The following is an 8575-nucleotide window of genomic DNA, read 5'->3' on the forward strand; positions in this document are numbered from 1 at the left end:
CCTTTAGACAGAGCTCAAACATCGATCAACATTTCAGAATTCCCATGTAACGCTGGCAATTCATGCATCAAGCAACCCCTATAAATGCAAAGAATGTGGGGACAGCTTTAGCCTGTGTCACTCCTTACTCATATCAGAGAATTTTGGGGGAGTGAGGGTGGAACTTCCCTTAGGTATAAATTTCATTGATTTAATGTTCAAAAAAAAAATTGCAGCAATGAAAAACCTCTGAATTTTCAGTGTCTTTTGTCATAGCTCCCTGGTATGGACTTCCCTGGTGGCTCAAATGGTAAAGCGCCTGTCTGCAATGCGGAAGACCCAGGTTCGATCCCTGGGTTGGGAAGATCCCCTGGAGAAGTAAATGTCAGCCCACTCCAGTACTCTTGCCAGGAAAATACCATGGATGGAGGAGCCTGGTAGCCTACAGTCCTTGCGGTTGCAAAGAGTTGGGCACGACTGAGAGACTTCATTTTCATTTTCACTTTATCATAGTTCAACCTTACTGACAAGCAGGGAATTCTAACTGGGGAGAAATCCAAATTGTGGAGCAAGTGAGTAATGGAATACACAGGTTGAAAAGCATGAGAAATGCGAAGAAATCCATTTGTCTATGTAAATACATGGTTTTCATTACCATTTCACAGAAAAGGTTGATAAATAAAGCCAAATAGTAAGGAAGACTTTTGTCTTGGAATCAAAATCAATTGAGGCAGTGGCTGCAGACAAGACGAAATCTTTGTTATAAGGAGAGCCTAGGGCATTTGTTTTTAAAAACCTTGTCTTAATAACGTGTATTGCAGGAACTGTGAATGAATTCATTTAATGGATAAAGTTTTAAATCTATTATAAATGGCTCCAAGGAGACAATGAAGAACGAATCACTCCAAAATGAAAAGTTTTCAAGGGAGAGAAGTCCTGATACTTAAAAGGAACTACCATTTTCTGATGATGAGCATAGAAAGGAAGATACAGGAGCAAACTGGGGGAACCTGGTGACTTTAGAGGAACCAGCAGATTCACGGTGGTGGTGAGAGTTAACTTATGTGGAGAAGAAACAAAGGACAAGCTTCAGGATGGAGATCTGTGGAATCGGAGGGATCTATTTTCTTTGCAATCAGAAAGCATGTAGAGAAGAAAGTGTGAGCAAGGCAAATGGAAATGAAAGGCCACAGTCTTGGGGGGAGACTGAAGCAGGGCTTTCATTTAATCCACAGTGAACTTAAACATTGGGGATTGTATTATTGTTTCATGTGAAAGTAATTTAATATATTGTATACATGAAAAGATTTTTTTGTGTGTGGGGAAAAAAATAGAAAACTATTAGACTACTGCAGGGGGAGAAAGATTTGCAAATGGAGAGAGGGGAGGGCTAGGGAATGCCAGGTGGTAGAGAGTGGGGTGATGTGGAGAGGGAGAGGAGCTGCTCAGTTCCTTGATGAGCCGGGTTTAATTACAGAGACAGAGTCTGTGGGGCTGTGCAACGTAAGCCCTCCGTTACGCCCCTACCCTGCTCCCACCCTAATACAACTCTCCGTAAGGATTCGTGTTGCTTTTCAGGGCCACCAGGTCAGATTTGTGCTTCTCTTAAAGTGCTCTTGTTTTATTTGGATTATGTGCAGAAGCACGATTAGCGTCTACATTTTTGTATTATCTGACCAACCAGGGAAGCCGTTTGGTATTATAAGGAATAATTAAAGCAAGTCACGTGCAATTGCTTGTCATACAGCATACTGAGCACCTAATATGTACACTATTCTATGTGGTAGGAATGGAGAGATAGGCAGGACCGATATGGTCTTGCCCTCATGGATCTTAATAAGTGGTCATTTTTCTTATCTTCCTTCTCAGGAAGCTTTCACTTTAGGAGATAAGGAAACCAAAAGGACATTTTGGGTCTCATTGCAACCTTGATTTCACATCTGCATAGACAGACAATCCTCTTAATTAATATGATATCTATTAGTTATGATAGTAATGATCTTGGCTAATATTTGTTGCTTGCACTTGAGGAGTTTTTATGTGTGGATGTGTTGAACCTTCACATCACGCTGGTAAAGCCAGTATCTGTCCTACCCCATTCTAAAGATAAGGACGATGGAGCACAGAGGTCTTGAAGCGCTTAGCAAGGGTTTGGCAGACGTGAGATGTAAACCAGATGTTGGCCTTCAAAGCTGCCACTCTGCAAAGACACCATCCTACCGCGGGAGTGCAAAGACCTATTCCCTCTGGAGAAACAAGCGTTATCTAATGAGCCTGCCCACGCTGTCCTTAATGAGTTAACTGCTGGACAAATGTTTGCTTTTCATAAAACAAACCTTAATGCCTTTATCTTTCCAAATGTGTGTAGTGCCGACAAGGCCATTCGGGGAGCCAGGGAACAGAGGCAGGCCGAGGAAGCCTTTATTTACATTCTGAGAAGACAGTTGAGCATTTTTCTTGTCTACAGAAGAATGCTAACTTCTGTCTGCAGAGCTTGTTCTGAGTTCCCACCGCTGTTTGTGGCTGCTGCTCCCCACGACCGCTGCCAAGACAGAACTCTCCCCTTCATCCTCAGGACACTGAGATTGACCTGGCTACCAGTTCCAGACAGTTATTTTCTGTGCCAATGCCAGGAGTAATTCTTCAGCAGATTGATGTGTTCCTCCTTCATTTATGGCCCAGGTTTTTGTTTTTTTTTTTTTCCACTGCCGTATTCATTTCTCTTGTGAATGACATACCTTTTCCTGGATTCATTTCTCTCACTTTTTTCATCTTGGCTCATTTAGTTTTTTCTTCCTGTTATTCAGGGTTAATAGTGATATTAATATCTTCTGTTTGCACAGTGCTCTCTGAACTACAAATGCTTTCATTTATTTAATCCTCTTGATAGTTTCATGTGATGGGCATTTTATACCCTTTATACAGATGAGAAAGCTGAAACTCAGGTATTTTTGGTGATTTGTCCAACATGATAGGAGTGGACATTTGTTGTCCACCTAGCATCCATTTACCCCTTTTCCAACATTGTTCCAATTTTTATTGGAGTCAACTGCCCCATCTTGGGGTGTAAGGTCCTTGTGAAGCTGAGTCAGCCAATGGTTTCACAAATAGCTATTAGAGTAATACACCACCCAAGCGTCATTGAAAACTGGTCAGTGACTTCCAGAGAGGTGACCAAAGCTCATCCTGGGAGTGATCTTCAGAAGGGCTTTGTTTTTGCTGACCTTGAAGCCTGAGGACCCACAGGAAAAAAACATGACTGAAAATGGAGTTGACCCCGAAGGATGAAGAGCTAAAGACAGTCAGCCTCTTTATAAGCTGGATCCAGCTGGAAGTTATGGTTGAGAGAGCCAACACCCACCCCTTCTGACTTATGCCAGGTGAGCTGGGTTTCTGGGACTGAGTCCAGATCACACCCCATGTGCTCAAAGCAGCAAGTCGATGTGACCCGCTCACCTAATTCCACCCTGGTGTGTTTGTCCCTGCTCAGAGCACCTTCAAGGGACCAGCCGTCCCACCCATCTGAGTGTGACTTCGTTATGATGTCACCCCTTTCCTGAACACCCCTAGAACTTCATTTTTATCCTGGCAGCTATGTTTCTACTTGTTTAAGGATCTTCTCTAAGATCTTTCCAGTGATAAAAACAGACTTAAAAATGTCCAGCCTGTAAACTCAAGGTCACTCTTTTTTTTCATTTTGAGTAGAAGGGTGACCTTTCTCATTTTTGAGAGTTTCCTTTATCTTTCTGAAGAACTAAAATATAATAGCTAATAGCTTTGCAGTAATATCTTCATATTCCCTGAATGCCTTAGAATAAATACCATCTAGCTTGGCTAATTGAAGTGTGTTCAGGTTCTAAATATTCTCTGTCATTCTTCCTATTTGTAGCGACAAAGATTAAAGAGAAAACAGTAAGAGCTGCCAACGTTAGTGATGCTATTTTTCAGTTCTATTTCTTTTACATTTTGTTTTTCTCTGATTTTTATTACAAAATTAACACACTTCCTGCAAAAATTTAAAGTAGAAAACATAAAATTAAAAACATACTCCCAGCCTTCAATAGCCCTCTTTCCTCAGTTCAGTCCCCCAAAAATAATCACAGAACAAGGAATCCAGAAATATAACAAGTTATATTTGAATCTTTCTAATGACTTTTTATACATTTCAAATGTCTTCTTTGAAAAAAGTACATATATGTATGGGCTTCCCTGGTGGCTCAGACGATAAAGAATCTGCCTGCAATGCAGGAGACCTGGGTTTGATCCCTGTGTGGAGATGATCCCCTGGAGAAGGGAATGCAACCCAGTCTAGTATTCTTGTCTATAGAATTACATGGACAGAGGAGCCAGGCAGGCTATATATAGTCCATGGGATTGCAAAAAGTTGGACACAACTGTGCGACTAGCACACACATATATGTATAGAAAATATGTCTTTCCCCCATTTTCAAATTTCACTCCCTTATGGTAGCAACTGAGTGTTTTATACTGTTCGGTGATAGTTTTTATTTTTTACTTAGGAATATATGATGAACACTTTCCAGAGATCAACATACATAGTTCTACCTCATTCTTCGCAAAGACTATGTGATCATCCACTGTCTATTTAGACCATAATTTGTTTAACCATTTTCCAGTTAATGAGCATGTAAATTGTGTCTATTTTCTACAATTATGAACAATAAAGCAATAAATAGCCTCTCACACATTTCTTTATACACAGTATAAAGAAGTATTTATACTGTATTTCTGCACAAGTATTTCTGAAGTTTCAATTTCTAAAAGTGAAATTTCTGGGTCATCCTTTTTTAAAGGTTGTCAAATAATGCTCCAAAAAAGGCTTTATCAGTTTATTCTGCCATCAAAGTATACAAATGAGGTAATACTAGAGGTAATCAATTTTTTTTTCATTTTTGCACACAAAAGTGGAAAATAGAATCTTGCTGTTTTAAATCTTCTTGTTTTACTATTGAAGGAGTTTGCACCTTTTAAGTATTCGCTAACCATTAATATTTCTCCAGTGAATTTCCTTACTATATCATTTGACCATATTTCTATTGAGTTGTTTGACTTTCTAAATTGATTTTGTAGGGCTCCTTATATTATTTATTTCTTTGTTCATTTGTTTCATGTCCTCTGAAAGCTTTCAGATTATGGATTATGTATATTGTGGTGACTCACATGTGACTCATTTTAATTTTCCAAATAGATTATCACCCTCTTTTTAGGTAGTCATATTTATTTTGATTTTTCCTAAGATAATGGTCTTCTCAATTTCATTTCATTAAGCAAATCTACTGCAATCAATAACTGATTTTTCTTCAATATATTTTTGTTAAACTTTTTATTTTAATTTAATTTTAAATAGACACTTCATTTAAATTTAATAAATTGGTAGTCAATTATTCCTATGCATTTTATTGAATAGGTCATATAGTTTCTTCTAATTTGAAATGCTACCTGTATTATATTTCCTAAACCAGTCTTTGTTCTGCTTCTGGACTCCCTGTTCTATTCTAGCAATATATGCATGTATTCTGAACCAGTGTTGCACTATATCTATGCCCTAAGTTATCCATTACATGCATTATATATTTAAAAGTACAAGCTCTGAAATCATACTGAGTGGGTTCAAATCTTGCCTATATAATTTATTAGCTGTGTGACTTTGGGCCAGGTACTAAATCTCTCCTGATTTTTTTTTCACATCTGGAAAATGTGACCAATATCAATTTTAGTTTCATGAAGATATTGTGATGGTTAAATGAGATAAAATATGCCAAGCATTTGGTTGAATGCCTAGTTCTTTAAAAGCAATACATTCCTATGAAACTTCAAGTCTGAACCATGTGCTGTGTGGTTCTTTTGTAGATATGTTTGTTTTTAAAAAATCTCCACATAAAAAGTAATAATAAGTATATATGAGTATACCTATTGCTGATTCATGTTGATGTTTGGCAGAAGCCAACAAAATTCTGTAAAGCAATTGTCCTTCAATTTAAAAATTAATTTAAAAATTAAAAAAAATAATAAGTAAGATTTATAAATTTTAAAAAATTTGTATAATGTGGTAGAACTCTGGTTCTAAAGTCTGTCTTTTTAGAAGACATGTTCCCTTTCCACTATATAGAACGTGAGTGCATGCTTAGCCATGTCCGACTCTTTGAAACTGCGTGAACTGTAGCCCACCAGGCTCCCTTGTCCATGGAATTTTCCAGTAAAGAATACTGGAGTGGAGCCATTTCCTTCTCCATTCCACTATATCATCCTTTTAAACAACAGGCATTTTGCAATAGTGGAAATTTGTGACTCATATTTTTCTTGTATTCTTATTACAGTCCCATTAAGTCTGGAATCAGCTTTCCCTTTAAACACAGCTTTTTAACCCTCTCTTGACCTCCTGGCTTCCATATTGAGGAAAGATGTCTGTGTCAAAGTTAGTTCTCCAAGGGACTTCCCATGCACTAAGAATTGGGGAAAACAAACAAACCTAAAACAGAGTAATACATTTTCTACTGTGGTGGTTTTCATAGTTATGTTACTCCAAAGATTATTCAACATAGGCTATTGGCCAAAGCTTAAAATTATTTTTTATTCCACTGGGTTTTTAAAATGATATTCCTGGTAATGGATTTGGTCACTGTGTCTTGGTTTGCCCTCTGCTCTGAGTTCCCAGGGCATCTTGCACTCTGCCACCCTCTACTTTCTTTGGCAGTTTGTTGGGCATCCTCACAGTTCTTCTGGGATTGTTCTTTCCTAGGTCAGGGATCCTTTACGCTGAAAACCCACTGTGGCAGAGACCAGCTAGATGTTCACTGACCCAATTTCCACTTCCTAGACACATGGGACAATTATATTCCCTGCCTCCCTTTATGGGTAGATTGAGGCCTTAGAATGAGTTATGGCCAGTTGAGTGTGGTCAGAAATGATACACAGTACTTCCAGGTCTGACAACAGAGTAGACTGTGTGTGATGGTTAATCTTATGTATCAACTTCATCAGGCCACATTTCCCAGATATGTGTTGAACATTATCCTGGATGTTTCTGTTAGCATATTTTTGGATGAGATTAACATTTAAATTAATGGGCTTTGAGCAAAGCAGATTGCCCTCCATAATGTGAGTGGGTTTCATCCTATTAGTGGAAGGCCTTAGTGAAACACAAGACTGGTCTCGCCCAAGCAGAAGGAAATTCTATCAGCAGATGGTCTGTAGCATCACCTCTTTCCTAGTCTCCAATCCACCCACCCTGAAGATTTTGGAATTGCCAGACTCTATAATTACATGAGCTAATTCCTTAAAATAAATCTTTTTCTATATGCATGCATCTTACTGGTTCTGTTCCTATGGAACACCCTCATTAATACACTGTGCCATTCTCTGTGCTATTTTGTTCCCTAGCTGTGTGGCTAGAAGTCCTCCAAGATGACAGAGCCACGTGATGGAAGTAGTTTAGATTCCTGCCTGAGTCACCATAAAAGGCACTCTGCCCAGGAGCATCATCTGACTGTATCAGACTTTTTCTGAGCTGGAAATAAATGTTTTGTTTGTTTTTGTTGTTGTTGTTGTTGTTGTCAAGTCACTGAGATGTGTTACAGCAGCTAGAATTACTTGTCATAATATAAACACAAATCATTGTTGTCTACAAAATCTAGTGAAAAGGTCTGACTTTTATGAAGCCCTTTCTCAAAAGCAGGAATCTTGCTTGAAAGGTATCCTGACCCTGGAGATTTATCACACTTGAGTGATAGTCCTGGAGCTGCACCGTATGATCCTAATCATTTTTTCTTTCTGTTTTATTGAGATATAGTTGACATATAGACTACTTAAGTTTAAGGTATATAGCATAATGATTTGACTTACCTACATCATGAAGTGATTATCACAGTAAGTTTAATGAGCACCCAACCTTTCTTATAGGTACAAAAATAAAGAAATAAAAAAAATTATTTTTCTTGTGATCCTAATAATCTTGTCACATTTTTCACAGTGGACTAATTAAGAGATTTACAAACATTATTTTATTAATTTGTTCAAGAAATATCTACAGAGTGTCTACCAAGTCTGAGGCATTGATAGTGTTAAGGACACAACAGTGAACAAGATATGCATGATGCCTGCCCCACAAATCTAGTGGGGGATTTAGGGCTCTCAAAACCTTGTAAAGTACAGATTATCATCTTTACAGATGTAGGAAAGGAAGCACACAGAAGTTAGGCGTCTCTACTAAGCTCTTTCTGCATAAGGAGACTCTCTCATTGACTCACTGAGCCATCTTAGACGTGGGCTTCCAGTGAACAGTACTTATTTCTGATTTCTGCTTCCAGTAGCATTTGATTCAGGAGGAAAGCATTGCTCAACATGGCTTTCACTCACTTCTTCCTGAGCTCCTCTATTTTTCATATGAAGTTTAGTGTTTAGTGGGCCATGGAAACCATAGACTTCATCTCCACTGTTGTGCATATCCAAATATATCATCAGGGTTTTTGACTGCAAACAACAGAGACGGCTTTCCCAGTGGCACATTGAAGAAGAATCCACCTCGCAATGCTGAGGTAGCGGGTTGGATCCCTGGATGGAGAAGATTCCCTGGAGT

This window comes from Bos taurus, chromosome 6 (assembly GCF_002263795.3).
Source record: "Bos taurus isolate L1 Dominette 01449 registration number 42190680 breed Hereford chromosome 6, ARS-UCD2.0, whole genome shotgun sequence".
Classification (NCBI taxonomy): Eukaryota; Metazoa; Chordata; class Mammalia; order Artiodactyla; family Bovidae; genus Bos; species Bos taurus.